General features: G+C 35.7%; 1 long non-coding RNA gene across 5 annotated transcripts in view; it reads right to left on the bottom strand.

Annotated features, from left to right (window-relative positions):
* LOC102155615 overlaps positions 1-17,743 on the bottom strand; it is a 75,209-nt gene that overhangs the window by 54,482 nt on the left and 2,984 nt on the right. For 2 of the 5 annotated variants that reach the window (XR_005365425.1, XR_005365426.1), the window contains exons 2-3: positions 7,548-7,719; positions 3,618-3,909 (exon numbers count right to left, since the gene is read on the bottom strand). This is a non-coding gene — a long non-coding RNA (uncharacterized LOC102155615). Of the gene's footprint in view, positions 1-3,617; positions 3,910-3,979; positions 4,418-7,547; positions 7,720-17,743 lie in introns of those variants that run through there. The other 3 variants (XR_005365428.1, XR_005365427.1, XR_005365429.1) reach the window with 2 other exon arrangements.

Here is a 17,743-nt window from a genome sequence, read left to right as displayed (position 1 = left end):
AATATATAAAAGAATATATACTATGCCATGTATTTATACCATTTCCCAATGTAACCTTAATCAATAGATGAATTAGATAAATTTTAATTTTGACTTTCTAGATCATACTGATAACAGGATAAGACCAAATTTGGAACATAGTTTTGTTGTTAATATAGCTCACTTTGAACAGAGCCTTTTTGAATTTTCAAATTTTAGTTTCGTGATTCATAGCAATGACCTTAAGGCATTGGTTCTGAAATGAACTACATATCATTTCTCTTTTGTAACAGTTGGGCAATTAGCATGGCTTAAAGATAAAAATAATCATGAGACATAATTCATACAATAAAAATACAGGAGAAAAATGCATTAACCATATCAAAAATTTTCAAGATTTAACACTTCTAAAGAATATGTGGTTTTATGCTACATAAACTTTATGCATTTAAAACATTATATTTCCCCCATGCATATTAAATGAGTGAGATGAGATACTAATTAGGTATTATTTTGAATTCCCTTAAATGTTTAAGGATTGAATTAAAATGGCTAAACCAATCAATGTAGTTGACAAATATTTTTTGAGGAAGTAGGATGTATGAGGTATGTATGTTATTAATTGGATATATAAATTTTTAAAGGACATAATTCCTACTCTTAGCGAAGTTAAACCTACTAGAAAGGAGCTCTCTGAAGAAGTATTAATAAATACCTATCATAAAACAATATCATGAGTTAATTAATTACTAGAATAAAATGAAGATATTAGGAACTAATAATGAGTGGATATGGGAAATGAGACTGTACAGGGGCATATAGATTGAAGAGGAATGAAGAAAAGAAAAAGAGCTGTGTATTTTTTTTTTTTTTAATCTAAATTTTAGGTAGTTAACATATAGTGCAACTGTTTGGTTTCTGGAGTAGAATTCAGTGATTCATCACTTACATGTAACACCTGGTGCTCATTGCAACAAGGATCCTCCTTAATTTTGATTGCCCCTCTAGCCCATCCCTCCATTCTCTATCATTAACATATTCTTATGGCTTGGAAGAGAAATATTATATAATTAAGAAAGTGGGAAATGAAACTAAATAAATGGGAAATGAGAAAAAGTACAGGATAATAAAAACAAACAAACAAACAATAAAAATGAGGAAAATGTGAGCCAGGTTTCTAGAACAGTGATTTATTCATTGAGTTTTTATTTTATTTATAACCTGAAGATTTCTTCAAATATGAGGATATCCTTAGCAAATTCATAAAGTGCATTTTATTAATATTTTAGTAGAAAGGGATCATTATTATTTTGCAATACAACAGCGTATTTAGCATCAAGAATCTTTGATGCACTAAACTTTTTAGATGTAAAACTCTTGACAAATAGTACTGTTTCTTTTGTTTTTTATAAAGGCTTTAAATCTATAGTTGTAATTTGAGAGTAGCATACATATCAAAGAAAGCAATCCTTGTAAAATAGTAAAAAAAGAAAAAAAAGAAAAAGCTATGATATCTCAGCAATCTGATATAGCTGTGGGTTGTTTTTTGTTTTTATTTTGTTTTTTTGAACCTGATAAAAATTATTAGTCACAATCTTTATTTCCTTTGATGAAATAATGTAGAACAATTTTCTCAATTCTCTCCCTGAAGACAATTTTTAAAAATGAATGAAATATGTGATAAAAAGACATCTAAAAAGAAAGCATCTGAAAATATCAAAGAGGTATCAAGACAAAGAAGAAATTGGGTCAAAATTTAAAAGACAATATAAGACCACAGAGAGGAGGCCCAGAACTCAAAATGCTTTCTCTAAGGCAAAAAACTTTCTGATTTTTTTTTACATACTATGTACAAAACAATGGTGAAAAACAAAAGTAAAGAAAAAACTAAGATAGCAAAACCAGGAGAGAATTTGCAATAGACCTACAATGACTTCAGTTTTAGATTTATCATCTACAAAGGAAACGCACATACATTCACATTTTATCATAGTCGTAGAGATTTAAAAAGACTTAAAGATTTAACAGGAAATGAGAAACTATAAAATGTGTCATAGTAGATTTATATAAGAGCCAAATAGAAATTCTTGGGGAAAAAAATCTATACATTAACCAGTAGTAACAGCAAAAGGAAGATACTGCTAAGTAGTTTTCAAAAGCAGATTTTCTATCTAAGAGCAGGTTAGAAATACCTGGAGAACCAGCCAACTGGAAAATAGATCTGAAAAAGCACTTAAAATACAGCACTGGGAGATAAGAAGACTCAAATTAGAGAATAGAGGATAAGAAAACAGCAAATACAGCGAGACTTTCTAAAATCTGTATCACTGGAGTCCCAGAGGAAGTGGAGAGAAGGAATAGTTCAAAAGCAATATCTGAAGATAATGGTCCAGGATTTTCCAGAACTAATGAAATCAACAGTCCAGAGAGTCAAGATGCCCAATAAATCATTAGCATGAAAAGTGAGACAAATACAATGGGAAAACTGTTTAATGTCTTCTCAAACTGAACTTAAGCATACTCCACGGCCTACTGATTTTGTTTCTAGTTTAGATCACAAACGTAAGTGCAGATGTACATAAAAATATGCGGAAAATATGTAGCAGCTTTATGTATATTAGCCCTAAACTGGAAACAACCCACATGTCTGTCACAGGACGAGATAAGCATTGTGCATTTTTCCACGAATAGAAAGTAGAAAATTATGCAGCGATGAAAAGGAACAAATTGTTGCGACTGCCATGGCCCAGGGACAGCTTTCACACTTAATGTTCCATGAAATAGGATGGTCAGAAGGGGCTCTACACCCCAAGATTCCATCTGTATGAATTTTAAAAACAGGGAAAAGAAAAAAATATGTTTCAAGGCAGAATAAATAATTATGTTTGGAGGGGGATGGGGAAAGAAGAGAGATGTTTCTAGTGTGTATTTAATGTTCTAAGTTTTGGTCTGGGTGGTGATTAAATAGATAAATTTGGAAAATTTCATAAAGCTGTACACTAAAGATTGGTGTGGTCCTTATTACAAGTGTGATTTATTTCATCAAATAAAACCATGTTATTCATGGTTTATTCATCAATAAACCATGTTATTAAATAAAAATGTCAAAGCTATGGCAAAGAAGAAAAGGATAATATATATGGCATCTTCACCAAGAACATGAGGATGGAAAGCTTTCTTGAGAAACACGGAAGGCTCGGGCCTGGGTGGTTCCGTCAGTAGAGCGTCCGACTCCTGATCCCAGCTCAGGTCATGGTGTCAGGGTCTTGGGATCCACCCTGGGTTAGGCTCCCTGCTCAGTGGGGAACCGGCTCGACCCTGTGCCCCTCGTCCCCCACCCATGCTCTTTGTCTCTCTCTCTCTCTCAAATAAATAAAATCTTAAAAAAAAAAAAAAAAAAAGAAACATAGAACACTTATGGTACAGAAAGAAGCCGATACTACATCTACATCAGGAGCTTCTTTTCATCCAACGTGACTGATGAGCAATTCATATCCAGAATATATAAAACTCTTCTTATCAATAAAGAAAAAAATACCCAAAAACTCGTGGGGGAAAAAAAAAACTGGCAACATTCTTGAATAAGAACTTCAAGACAAGGAAAAATACAATTGACAATAATAGCATCATATGGAAAGTTGGGCAACATCTTTAATAATCATATAGAAAACCTGGCAACTCCATGTGTTGGAAAACTTGTGGAACGAAGGCCATTTTCATACACTCTTGGCTTTTGTATGCCTTTTGATACCATTTTGAAAAACTGTTTGGAATTATCTGCCGCAGTTAAAGACATGCAGATCCAGTGAGCAAACAATTCTACTCTTGGAAGAGTTGCAAGGAAAGGCACGCCGGGCCCTGCATGGAGATGCCTGTGGCAGCACCGTTGTCCCAAGCATGGTTGTCCCAAGCTGGAAATGCTGGTCATCTCTATGAGAAGAGACATTAATTGTGTTATATTTTAAAAATGCAACATTATCTAGCAAAAAAGATACACAGACGAAGCTAAATCCAACACCATTGGTGAATCTTTAAAAAAAAATATTGAGCAAACTAAGCACACTAAATAATATGTTCAGCATGATTTTATTGCTAAAAAGAACACAAACAGGGCAAAGTGTTCTGCTGTGATGCACACATGGGAGGTAAAACTAGGAAGAAAATCGCGGAAGTGATTACCGTAAAGTCAAAATAATATTAACCTCAAATGGGGAGAGAGGAAATGTCATCGTCCAGAAACACATGGAGTTGACAGGCATGTTCTCTGCATTAAGCGGGAGGCTGGTTACCTTGATGGTCACTTTGTGATTATTCATTAAACTGTTTATTTATGTTTGATCATATCTGACGTGTTTATATTCCATAATAAAATTTAAAAAACCACCGAATCTTGTCCATAATCATGGGTGTGAGACCATCTGACGAACATGAGCACCGCCTAATTAATAAAATAAAATAATAAAAGTGGGCAAAAAACTCAGTTCTGTGTCATAACAACTGCCTCAACCCGACTTCAGTAGGAAATCTAATTGTGTTGTTAAGCCAGAAACATTCTGATCCTCAAATCCTTTGACATAAACAAAAGCTGGTTTAATATCTTTGGTAAGATTTCAGAGGGCAGGCAGAAAGAGCCAGAAAACTCTTTTCAATGTAATTAGGTAAAGATTGTGATTCTTGTGCTAAATATAAACGCAGACTTCATATTTGAAAAACAAAAAGCTAGACACATAATGCAGAATTAATTCAGAGGGAAAATACTTATTTCAGTCCCAAGTTTTCTCTAAATTTGCTTTGAATTCTGTTTCTGCATCACAGAGGATCATGGAGAGGGAGGAAAAACTGAATGGGGAGAAATCAGGGAGACAGACCATGAGAGACTTAACTCTGGGAAAGAAACTGAGGGGGAGGGGAGGGGGGTGAGGTGGGGAGTGGGGTCACTGGGGGACAGGCATGAAGGAGGGCACGTGATGGGATGAGCACTGGGTGTGATATCCAACTGGTGAATCACTGAGCCCTACCTCTGAAACTAATAATAGGCTATAAGTTAATTAATTGAATTTAAATTAAAAAAGTCCATTTCTACTTTTTTAAAATACCCAAATGCTGTAACTAGTGTTACATTTTAATAAATAAATAAATAAATAAATAAATAAATAAGACAAAAAAAGGCCTTCATCGTTCACAATATCAAGTATTTCTTTTAAGATTTTTAAAAATCTGTTTATTCATGAGAGACACAGAGAGAGAGAGAGAGAGAAGCGGGCTCCATGCGGGGAGCCCAATGTGGGACTCAATCCCAGAACCCCAGGATCACACCCTGGGCCCAAGGCAGATGCTCAACCGCTGAGCCCCCCAGGTGTCCCTCCAGTATTTTTTCACTCTACACTCCACTCTGAATTTCTACCCTATGAACCCATAGTTTTGATATTATCAATCTTCTGGAGGATTTTGGGGGAAATGCTGAGGGTTATCCAACCACATTCTGATAACCACTGTAGCTGTCTCTAAATTAATATCATCACTCTATTATTTTTAAATTCTTCAAGCAATGAAGGAGATTCAAAAATGTGGAAATATGAGGAGAACTTGTAGAATGATAGGACTGTTCTAAAACTGAATTATAGTGATGATTCCACGACTGCAAATTTACTAAAACTCATTGAATTAAAAACTTACACTTGGCGAATGTTGCAATATATAGGTTATGCCTGTAGATATTGTGGAATATAATCTCATCTTTCATTTGTAAAATCATCACATGGTGAACCTGACTTTGTGATTTTGCATTTATTGTAACTTGTGACTTGTTTAAAAGTTTGATTTTAAAAGTGGTAGGACAATGCAGGGATTAGAAACGCAGGTTCTTGCTTAACCCCGAATTCATGGATTTAATTCCAAATACCTCTCTGGCTACTCTAGAAGACTGTGTTTCCTCTTCTGTAAAAAGGAGAAAATAATAATACCTCATCTAATGACTTCTTTTTTTTTTAAGATTTTATTCATTTATTCGTGAGAGACACACAGAGAGAGGCAGAGACACAGGCAGAGGGAGAAGCAGGCTCCACGCAGGGAGCCCTACGTGGGACTCGATCCCAGGACCCTGGGGTCATGCCCTGGGTCCAAGTAGGATGCTCAACCAACTGAGCCACCCAGGTGTCCCCTAATAGCTTATTCTAAGTAGTAACTGAGTTAATGTGTCTAGATGTGCATAGAGTAGTGTGATTACCTGGTAAGTACCAGGTAAGTGTTAGCTATTATTCTATATGCCAAGTTAAGGAGACAGGTGATTGCTGAAGTTAAAGATACAAAAGTAAAATAATAAATTTGATAGAGAAAGATATGAGAGAAGGGAAATAAAAAGGAATGTGCTAATCTTCTTAAAGTAAATAAATCTAATCCTTGAGGTAAGACATAAATAAGCAATGACTAAAATCAATCCAGGTGTATTTATAAGTGGTGGACTGATGAATGATGTTGTCAGTAATTAGGGAGATCAAAAATTCAATCTTTTTGGCTACTTCTGTTATTGTTTTACAGTAGGTAAAATAATTTGGAGAAAAAGATGGTCCGAAGTAATAAAGGTTGGAGAGTTGATATTATAGACTTGCATGGCTGTTGATGAGAAATAGAGAAAGATGCCAAACAGGAATACAGAAGAAGAAAACCAAATGTAATTGAAATCTGGTTCAAGTTGTAGACTATGACTTTTTTTTCAAAAATTTTTTAAAGATTTCATTTTTAGGTAACCTCTACACCCAATGTGGTGCTCAAACTTGCAACCCTGAAAATCAAGAGGCATGTGCTCTTCTGACTGAGCCAGCCAGGCACTCCTATTTTTTTTTTAATTTTTTTTTAAATTCGTTTAACGTTAATGGAAGTATATTCCTTCGACAATCTCAATAGACAAAATGACAAAAGTATTTTACTAAAACTGATCCTCTTACTAATTATTAAAACCAGTTTTTTGAGCGTTCAATAGCCATTATAATTGACTAACATTCATCTAGTCCCTGTGAAATAATTCTTCTAAGTCAACCATGATAATTTCTTCAAATTTGCCAGTGTTTAGAGATGGCCAAGTTTAACATCAGACAACGAAATGCAGCTGAATGTTCACTTTGAACTTTTAAAGAACTGAATTCCTTTGCTGTTGGGTGTGGAAAAAAGATGCTTGTTTCCCAGTATCTGTTAGCAGACATCTCATGTTCATGAGAACCACCCTCAAGATGAATGTAGTTTGTGATAGAAGGCAGAGACCAAGAGATAACCTTGGGTCTTCATAAAACCCTATAAAAATCAAGTCAAATATCCCAGAAGATTGGCCTAACGCTAGACTGCCTATTATATGAGTTGATATATTTTCTCATTCCTAAATACAATTTAAGTTGTGGTTTCCATTTCTTAGAGTGAAATAATTTAACCTAATACAAAATAGGTATCTGGAAATATTCTTCAGACATTCATCATAAAGTATAAAGAAAAAAAGATGTTATTTAATTAAAATAGGATTGTTATATTTACATATGTAATTGAATTTACATTTAATTATCACTGTGTAATCACTTCACCTGGAAATCATGGGTTCCTCCCATACTGAATATCCCAAAGGAGCTACGAGGATCACTGGATCTCTGGAATTCGAAGCATCTGAGTAGAAAATCAATCGTACAAGTTCACGTTTGGCCAAAAGTAGTTCTTAGCAAGGATATGGATCATAAATATGATGAAATCGAAACAATCCTACAAATAAAAGAATTAAAAATTCAGAAAATGTATCTGATAATGTGGTAAGAAACTTGCATTTGCTTCTGTCCTATTTTTAGCAGTTCTTTCTAATAGAAATCCACCAAAGAAAGCGTTTGATTTGACTGCATAAGTTTGAATCATGGCAGTGACTCTGGATTATAAATGGCCTACAAATTACAGGAGAAGGTTTACATTCTCCTAACTGCATTTGACTTTTTTTTTTCTCTTGACTTATAGGCAATCTTCTTAGCGTACCTCATTACATTATTCTCAGAGTACATTAATCTCACCGCTTTTAAAAATAAACATATGCCAGACTTCTCACATCAATTGTACCTGAAGCAAATCTTCTGAAATTGTCCCTTTAAATGTCTTTTATTCTTGGGTATAATTAGAAGAAATAAAAGTGAACATAAAGCTAAATTCAGTTCTTATATCTTAATATAACAATATCCAAGTATTCTAACACAAGTGTCCTTTAATTTCTTCTTAAATAAATGATAAAACTATACTAGAGCATGTGATTTGTGAGTTAAAACTTTCGTCCTTCCTTAGGTATGTGCATGGGCTAGAAACACATTAATTAAATTCAGATCCCATCATAATGCCATTCCCTTAGAGAACAGAAAGGTGAAGTGTCACTCAGCATGGTTTTACCAAGCCAAAAAAAAAAAAAAAAAAAAAAAAAAAACAGCATTAAATGCAATTTCTTCCAATATCATATGATGCTCTTTCATTCTAGGAAATCATTCGGGCTTGACAGCAAGAAAACACTTTTAAATTGGAAAATCCTTTAGTTTTCAAGCTTTTCCTCTGGTTCTTATTTCCCTTTTACATTCTGAGGTCAGTAACGTTCCACTCAAGTACACTGCTCAGAGTTTTTGTGCACCATTCTCCATGTGCTTATTTCCCACTTGAGTGCCATCTAGAAGGGAATGTTAACCTATCTCTACTTCTAAAAAATAATTATTATTTCTCCATGATTGATATAAATTATTAGATTGAACTACAGGACATTATCAACATTCAACCACTTTGATTTACAAAAACAGTACTTTTAGGTGGATCACACTAATATAATCAAAATGTTGAGACATTCATCATATCAGAAAAAGCTGATCTAATGTGATCCATGATAGAAGTTAATTCTCTTAATTTGTAATATTTCTGATATTTTAATTTCCCTATTCTTAGACTTCTTTGCTCCATAGAATGGATAGTCATTACATTGCCCTGATATTATTTTCCTCTCTGCTAATTTAAGCGACTATTTTAATCTGAGTTTGGTGATGAAAATAGTACTACCAGAAACGGTGTTATATGAAGATTTAAGCTAATATATTTCTAGTGGAAACTGGGGGAATAGGGATAGATAAACCCAGAGCAGGAGCACTGGAAATAGTTATTAATGATGTTGGCTGATGCATAGGTCGAGGAGGATGGGAAAGAAGCCACAGACCCGAGGGAATTTGCTCAGCTTTATTCTGTTCTCCCCAGGGCTGCAGATCAGAGAGGTGCTGGCCTGTTGTGTCTGACCTGTACTATGTAAGTCTGCTCAGTCCACTTCCACTTTCCTGATTTCATTCAGGTTCCTCTTCATGGGAGACCCTGACCCGTGCTAATACATCAGAGGGGATTCCACTGAAAGCATGCCTTTGCCTTCCAAGGTAGTCATGGTAATTCTAAGGTGACCAGTCATAGTTTACCACCGACAGAGAAGCCCAGGTTCATGTGAGTGGTCACTCCAAGACTTTCATCTCCAGGGGACTATTGCTTTTCTCAAAAAAAAACTAATAATGTAAACTTATCACTGAGATACTCCATACCCATAGTCTCTCTCTCTCTCTTGCACAGAACTCAAAGATCTTGCCAATAAATTAAGTGCAAATGCTTTTCCTAGATCTTTAGAACATATTGACCCTTTCTGGCCCACAGCCATAATGAGCAAAGTAATCAATAGGAGCTAAAGCATATGGCAGGCTTAATAATAGAACATCTCTCTTGCAGTCTGAGAGAAAGTTGTTCTGTCTGATTGGCGTCTACAAGGGTAATAAATCCCTCATCTGTCTGTTCACTGCTAAGGCCCTCTACTCTGTGTAGAGGGTTAGTGAAGTATGCACGCATTAAAGCCACCCCTCCCCCCATTAGAGATGTCACCTAATAACCATTAAAGTAAGTAAATACTGGGACACCTGAGGGGCTCAGTGGTTGAGCATCTGCCTCGGACTCAGGGGGTGACCCCAGGGTCCCGGGATCGAGTCCCACATTGGGCTTCCCTGCATGGAGCCTGCTTCTCCCTCTGCCTGTGTCCCTGCCTCTCTCTGTGTGTCTCTCATTAATAAATAAATAAATAAAATCTTAAAAAAAATGGATCAAGGCACTTGGCTCTAAATGTTGGTGGTTTCTGTCATTATTGAAATAGAACATTAGATATCTTACACTGTATTTAAATTAAAATTAGAAATATCTGTACCAGAATATTTTTATTTTAGAATAGACTTAGATTTACAGAAAAGTTGCCCAGATAGTAACAGGTTGCTCTATATTCTATGCTATTTCTTTTATTATTACTATCATACATTCATATGTTATATTTGTCACAATTACACTGAGGTTGATATGTTATTATTAACTAGAGTCCATACTTTCTTCAAACTTTATTTCCGTAGTGTTGCCCTAATCTTCTTTTGCAGGATCCCATCTGAAATATTACATTACATTGAGTCATCGTGTCTATGTAGGCTCCACTTGCTTGCCACAGTTTCTTAGATCTTTGTTTTTGATGACTTTGATAGTTTTAAAGATTACCGGTCAGGTATTTTGTAGAATGTCCCTTAATTCGGCTTTGTCTGATGTTTTTCTCATGGTAAGACTAGAGTAATATGTACTTGAATGTTATCCCTGAGGAAAATTTTAAAATTAAATCACTCAAAAATTATAATCTTGGGAAGAAATGTAAATTTGTAGAGAAAGGAATGGTATATTAGTACGTATTATATAATAAATATCTAGTAGCCCAAAAAGCAGATTTTCAAACTTTTGGAAATGTCAATCCATAATACATATATGTTACATTGTACCTCAAGAAACATACACACAGGTAAAAAAAAAAATAAAAAAGTCATATAGTCTATTTAAAAAAATATTGAAATCCATTAAATTCATTTTATAATCAGCTACTATACCATGACTTGCAGTTTTAATAGACTGAAGAAATCAAATAGGGCCTTTTCTCTCTCTCCTCTCTACTTCAGAGCTTTGGAGAGCATTTGACTGAATATTACCAAAGACAGAGGGAAAAAATGAGAAAAAAAATATTGGAGAAATGATATAATATCTAATAATATAAAGTTCCCTAAAGAATTTCTTTACATATGTTGGAAACTCAAAAGGCTGAGTGAGAAGAAAATAAATACATGTTTTGGTAATTTTCATAATGGCCATTACAGTTAAATTAGGTGAATCAAGAATAAAGAAGTTAATTGCATGGATAAAGGTTGTACAATAAGTCAGTAGTAAAGCGGGAAATAAAAACCAGACATGTGTTCCCGGCAGCCGCTATCACACACGTCCCACAAATAGTTGACTTAGTAGTAAATCACATTCTCTTTAGTGCTTCTTATTACACAGGTCTGCATTTTCACTCTAAAAAAGAAAATGAGTATGGGGAATTCAAAACTAGGTGCAAATGATTTTGGTCCTCAATTTCATTTCTCTATCGAATATGAAAAAAAAATTGCAAGAGTCATGTAAAAATGTCTATGTTTCAAGTGACTTGCACTATAGCAGTCCCCACGGCACAGTCACACACTCGAGCTAAAAGGTAATATTACAGGGATCATTTCCAAATGGAGATAAAAATAAGAGAAGAATGTTTCATCCTGAGTCCCATTAGGAAGGGAGGCTCAGAAGCATGTTCCCTTATCACCTCTGTTTGCATAAAGAGGAGGATGCACATCTAGGAGGAAGTTTTCAGAAAGGGCACATGGGGCAGGGAGGTATCAAGTGGCTGGAGGACGGTCTAGGCACATGAGGAATTCTCATGCACGTATTTGGGGAATCTTATGACGTCAAATCTTGTTGAGGAGCCAAAAGAGTACTCATTATCATGCATTTTAATGCCACAAGAGAGACGTGGGTTCGTGGGTTCGGTTCCCAGTGTCAGCAGCTACCTCTCCAGGCTATTGGCACACATCATGTAGTGGGGTTGCCTGGGAAACAGAACAAAAACAAAAGCTGGAGGCCAGGAAGTAGGACATGTTGCTCGTGGACAATCCTGCTAGCCGAGAAAGGGTCTGCAAGCTGATGGGGCCTCTGGGTAGCTGTTCATGAGATGTCCTGTCAGGGTCACGTAAATGCGGACAGTGAGAAGGGGTAAAGTTATGTAGGTGAGCATGAATGCCCTTTGCACTTGGCCATTTCTAGGTAAACTCAGGGTGATTTATCTTGTCTACATGCAGGTAAGAAATAATTACAGCTATTTCAAGCCACTAAATTATCTACCCTTTATTTGTATAAATTAAAAAGGTCCTAATTAAAAAAAAAACACTTGGTTTTTTGACTTCTGCTTGGCTAATTTTTAAGATGTTCTTTGGTTTAGTTACTTTGAATTTATAGTGTTGGTAGCTTTAGAGACGACTTAGTATTCCCTCTAACGGTGATGACTTTTCAATTTTTAAAAACATCTCAACAGGACTTTTCCATATTAAAACAAGCTTGACAGAACAAAGAACTAGAATCTTTAAACGGGTTTTTATTATATTTATAAGCAATGTAAGAGTAAACAACAAAAGAACAAAAGGAAATTTTCAGTAAGGCACGACGGTATTCTGACCCATGACTAAGTCAGTTGTTTATAATCTTGATTTAATTAATTCTTACAGAAAAAAAAATAATTCTTACAGGAGACCCAAAGTTAAGTATAAAACTATGGGTAAATATGTATTTGTGCATTTTTTTTTCATAAAGTAAAGGTGCCTACTTCTTTTTATAGTTTTTAAAGCCAAGTGGATCCCTGACCAAAGGTAGCCAAAATTCCCCTTTTCCTCCAAGGACATCAGGTTCATGTGAGTTTTGCCAAAATTAAAAAAACAAAAAACAAAAAACACTACATCATCTATATCTTATGCAAATTATTTCAGAAAATTAAAATGAAGGAAACATGTCCGACTTATGCAGGATGCCAATTTAAACTTGATACTAAAAAGAAAGAAAGAAAGAAAGAAAGAAAGAAAGAAAGAAAGAAAGAAAAAAGAAAGAAAGAAAGAAAGAAAGAAAGAAAGAAAGAAAGAAAGAAAGAAAGAATAAACTTGATACTATGATCAAATAAAGAGGCAGTTTAAAAAAAAGATAATTATAGACTAAGATTTCTTTGGATTGATTCAGTATCTAAAACAAAAGATTTCCAACCACATTTCAATACTATAAAACTCAACCTAAAATTAGTTTCTGTAACAGATAAAACCCCAAATCTCAGTAGTTCAACACAAGGAGTCTTACTTATTTATTTGTTACTCAGGTAAAGTTTGGGGTAGGGACAGAAGGTGGGGTAACCTGTGCAAGCAGTCGTTACCGAGCCCAGGTCCTGCTCTCATCAGTTGGTAGCTTCTTCTCGGGTCCTGCTGGGTGACAGTCTAAGGTCAACAGGTGGTGAAAATGACAGGTGATAATTCCATGGGGAAAAGGAGAGGCTGTTCAACGGAAGGATTTTGCAAAAATTGCTTATCAATATGAAAAAAAATGGAATTAAATACCTACATAGTTCCTAACGCGAATCCATTGCTACAAGAATGTGAGGCGACTTTTCCAGTAGATCCCAGTGTCTTAACACCTGGTTCAGGGAACGGGCACGGCCATCACCTGGGCTGCTTTCTGTAGGTCACACGGTCACAGAGACCAGATCCCAAGGGAAGGGGCACTCATCACTCAACTGGATGAGAGAAATATCAAAGAATTGTGGCCCCTGTTTGAAGACTGCTACAAGTGTCTCCTGATATTTGGGGCTGAATTGTATTGTTTACAAGGAGGACCAGAGCTTAGAGTGGGGGATAGAAGAAAGCAGCAAAAGAGCAAAGGCAGCGGGGCTGGACACAAAACCCGCAAACCTCATAATGACTGTCTCTATCAGGACCTTTTTTTGAAACTGCTTCCGCTGTTTCTATATTTTACCTTTGAAAAAGATTAGAAACATTAGTCGTGCACAGGACACAGTTATTAGCAAATCAGCCTAGTGTACTTCGATAGAGCGATCTTTCACTTCTGATTGCTATTTTTTGTTCGTTTGTTTTAAATGAGTCACTTTGGCAGAGTTCCACTCGTCTGCACTCGTAACAATACTTTTGCCATTATAAATTAAATAAACAGATAGCAAATTATTTTACATTTCAAACGTAAAGTATGAAGTTTCAAAAAGAGAATGTACATTTTGTTACCCTGGGCAACATCTACCCTTCGCTCAGTTATTTGACGGCCCCTTCAAATCAGAAATCTGAGGATACACAAGGAAGGCAAAACGTAGAAGACTATTTCCTTGTTAACCATTCTGTGCACGCTAAAATAAGCATGCAAGACATTTTTAAAAAGAACAAAACAAAGGGAAACAGCAGGCCACCCTTTGGTACAACATTCTGAGCTGAGGAGACTGTCGATTTCATGCTTATTCACAAATGTATCACCAAAGTCTTAAGAATATGTAGATTCTAGTTTACCTATAAAAATAAATAATAAAAAAATTAAAAAAATAAAAATATATCAAAAAAATAAATAATATATTTTATTTTCTGATAGAAAGCGGCATTAAAAGGACTTTGGAAAAAAAAAAAAAAAGGATTTTGGCTCATGACCATGCTGACACTGAGACACTATCTTTTTTTTCCTTGAGAAGTATCTGGGGTTTTTTTGTGTGTGTGTTCCATAGGTACTATTTTTATTAGGTTTTATCATCAAGTCAATAACTCATATAATTATTAGATTTGTAAGTTGTCTGTTGATTGTGTAAGTAGGCTTCATAAATGATCTCCCACTTTTCCCCTGTATGTTGGAATAGTTTGCGTAAGGGTGGCATTTTTTATTTAAATTTTGGTAAAATTTGCCAGTGATGCCATTAGGTCGTGAAATTAGCTTTGTGGCAATATTTTTTTGTTTAAATTTTGGTAAAATTTGCCAGTGATGCCATCAGGTCGTGAAATTAGCTTTATGGGAATATTTTTTATTATTAATTCAGATTCTCTAGTAATATAGGCGTTTCAATATGTTTTGAAATGTTGAGGTTTTCTATGAATTTGCCCATTTCGTTTCAAACTTCAAATTTATTGAAACGAAGTTGGTGTAATACCTTCTCATTGCTTTTTCGATGCTTATGAAGAGTAAGGCCTATAGAGAGCATTCATATACGATATTGAATACTTGTGCTTTATACCTTTTTTTTTTCTTGATCGACTGCACCAAATCTTTACCAATTGTCAGAGAACCACTTTCTGACAATTTTACCACCGTCCATCTTCAATATCTCAGTCACAAAGCAGACAGGATGGATCAGGATAAAAATGTCTCTTCCGACACTCAATGACTCAAAACACCGTGTTAGATTTGGGGTAGGCTTATCTTCGCCAAGTTCCATATTTTATAGTTAGATGACATTTCTTCAAGAATTTTGTACTCAGTGGGCCTCTGGCCTTCTTCTATTCTATTTTATCGTACCTTGTCCTAGAGGGATTGTCACTGTCTGTTCATTTTGTTTTTCCAGAGATGGTTCAATCTGCTTTTAAACTGTTTTTTAAACACAACCTCGAAACAATGCCTAAGCGTCTGTTCCCCACAAAGCTGATTTGGGTTGAGCCGCAGAAGAGCACATCTAGAGACTATGTGACGGGACAGAGGTACAGGTAAGTGCTTGGGCCCAGGGCCTTCACAGGGGGGACACCTGCCCATCACCAGGAGTCGGCAGGTGGATCGGCAAAGGCCGATTCCAGAGATCCAGATAGTTGGCTAACACAAAACACACAAACAGCAGCAGGAAGAATGTTAGGGGACTACCGGCAGGCTCCAGAAGGTGTGAGGATCCGGATCAAGGAGAGAAAAGCAAGGTTCAAGCTCGAGGGGTGGGAGGAGCTCTAGGACAGGCAGTCAGGGAGCAACTCTGGCCCAGGAGGCCGGGACATGTCCTTTTGGAGACCCATCCCCAGAACCAAAGCAGAAACCTAATTTCTTGGCTTGGCCTGTGTGCTCAGAGCCAGATTGGAAGCAATGACCACTTGTTGCTGACCATCTGGCAGTGTGCTGAGTCCTTGCTGGCAAGGAGGAGCTTCGGGTCGGGGAGCAAAGGCCGGGGGAGCTGAATGCCAGCGAGTCTGGCCAAAGGAGGGGCCCAGAGCCAGATGCCCAGGACATGAGCCCCTTCCCTGCACATGTCTTTTACTTCCTTTTAATTATATCTTAAATGAGGGACATTGGAACTTTCTGGTAGTAGATCTTCTCCTACGATTAAGCAGAACATGTTATATGTAAAATAATCTTTGTTCCTTACCAAGCATTGTTGACAACAAATGAAACCTGAGGCAAATTTGATTTCTCAAAACTTACAGTGTCTACCCTGCAGGAAGCCGACGATTAAAATGTTTTCCCCAGCCATTTCAAACCGGGGGCCACATCCTCCAAATCAAGAAATGCAACTACCTTTAAACTTGAAATACTGCCCTGTGACTCAAATTTCATATTTAAAATGCTCCTTTTAAAGGAAAAAAAAAACCCTGTCAAAACTTTTTAAATAATATTTTCAAGAAATGTGGTATTTTCTCACTCTTTTACGGAGACCCCATTATTATTAAATCGGTCTGCCAAAGCGTATATTTACTTATTTTATTGTCTATTTGCAAATTGGTACAAAAGTTGATGTCGAGTCTTACTTATACAACACCACCTTCTGAAAAATTTTTGGTAAATTATTTCAAAAACACTAATTCTAAAGTACACACTATTAAACAAATATTAATTCTGGATAATTCTGTATCCAGAATACAAAGTGGGGTATTGAACAAGGTGGGGGTAGTGACTAGAATATCACTTTTATTTCTATTTGTCACAGCTCCTATTCCAAATAAGATGCTGCTTCTCTCTTTCAGTTTTTGTATGAGCCTGTTGACTTTGCAATCTGAAAGCTCTTGATCTTTAATGATCTGTAACACATCTGTATGCATAATACTGTCTTCCAAACTCCTCAACAATACAAAAACATTAGGCACGTATCATGGAGCTCTTTTAATACATTTTCCATGCAACAGTGCTTTTCCAAAATGCAACCCATTTTTGCATAAAAAATAAGATTTTACTGTGTGAGGATAATCAGGTAGTTATGCTGAACTAATGAGCTTTTTCTTTCTCTGACAGTCCTCAGATACAGTAATTGGGGAATTTAGTCATTCTTTAGATCCAGAAATGATGAGTTTTCTACCTTTGGCCATCATGAAAGATTCCCTTACACCAGAACATCCTGGCCAGGCATCAACAGAGCAACAGTCCAATCCATTGGTTGTATTACATGAAATAATAGGCTGTCTGTCTATCCATTCATATAAAATCCTTCATTAAAACTAAGCCATTTTGTATATAATATAAGTTGATTGTGCCTCCTTACTACTATTATTTTTATTACATAATGAATCTGAAAAGATGTGTTATTTTTCTTCTTTACAATACAGGACAGAATTTAAAGATAAAAAAAAATGATCAAAGGGAAGTGATAATGTACTATCTGGGATAACTTGGCTTTTTTTTCTTTAAGGAAATATGTTTTCTACAACTTGGAATCACATTTTAAGGATTCTATTGTCATGGTTTTTAGACATTCCATCCTTCTTTCTGTTTATCTCGTGCGTGTCCTGACCGTGTTCCAGAATTCAGTTTGATGCTTCATAATCATACAAATCCCCTTGCTACATTCTGAAAGGAATATTCAATTCAAAAAAGGATAGGAAGAGCCTGTGAAATTCATTTAGACTAATAGCATATTTATTTAGCACCA

This window comes from Canis lupus, chromosome 10 (genome assembly GCF_011100685.1).
Source record: "Canis lupus familiaris isolate Mischka breed German Shepherd chromosome 10, alternate assembly UU_Cfam_GSD_1.0, whole genome shotgun sequence".
NCBI classification, from domain to species: Eukaryota; Metazoa; Chordata; class Mammalia; order Carnivora; family Canidae; genus Canis; species Canis lupus.
The sequence above is the reverse complement of the archived record's forward strand: the minus strand, read 5'-3'. Positions and strand labels throughout refer to the sequence as shown.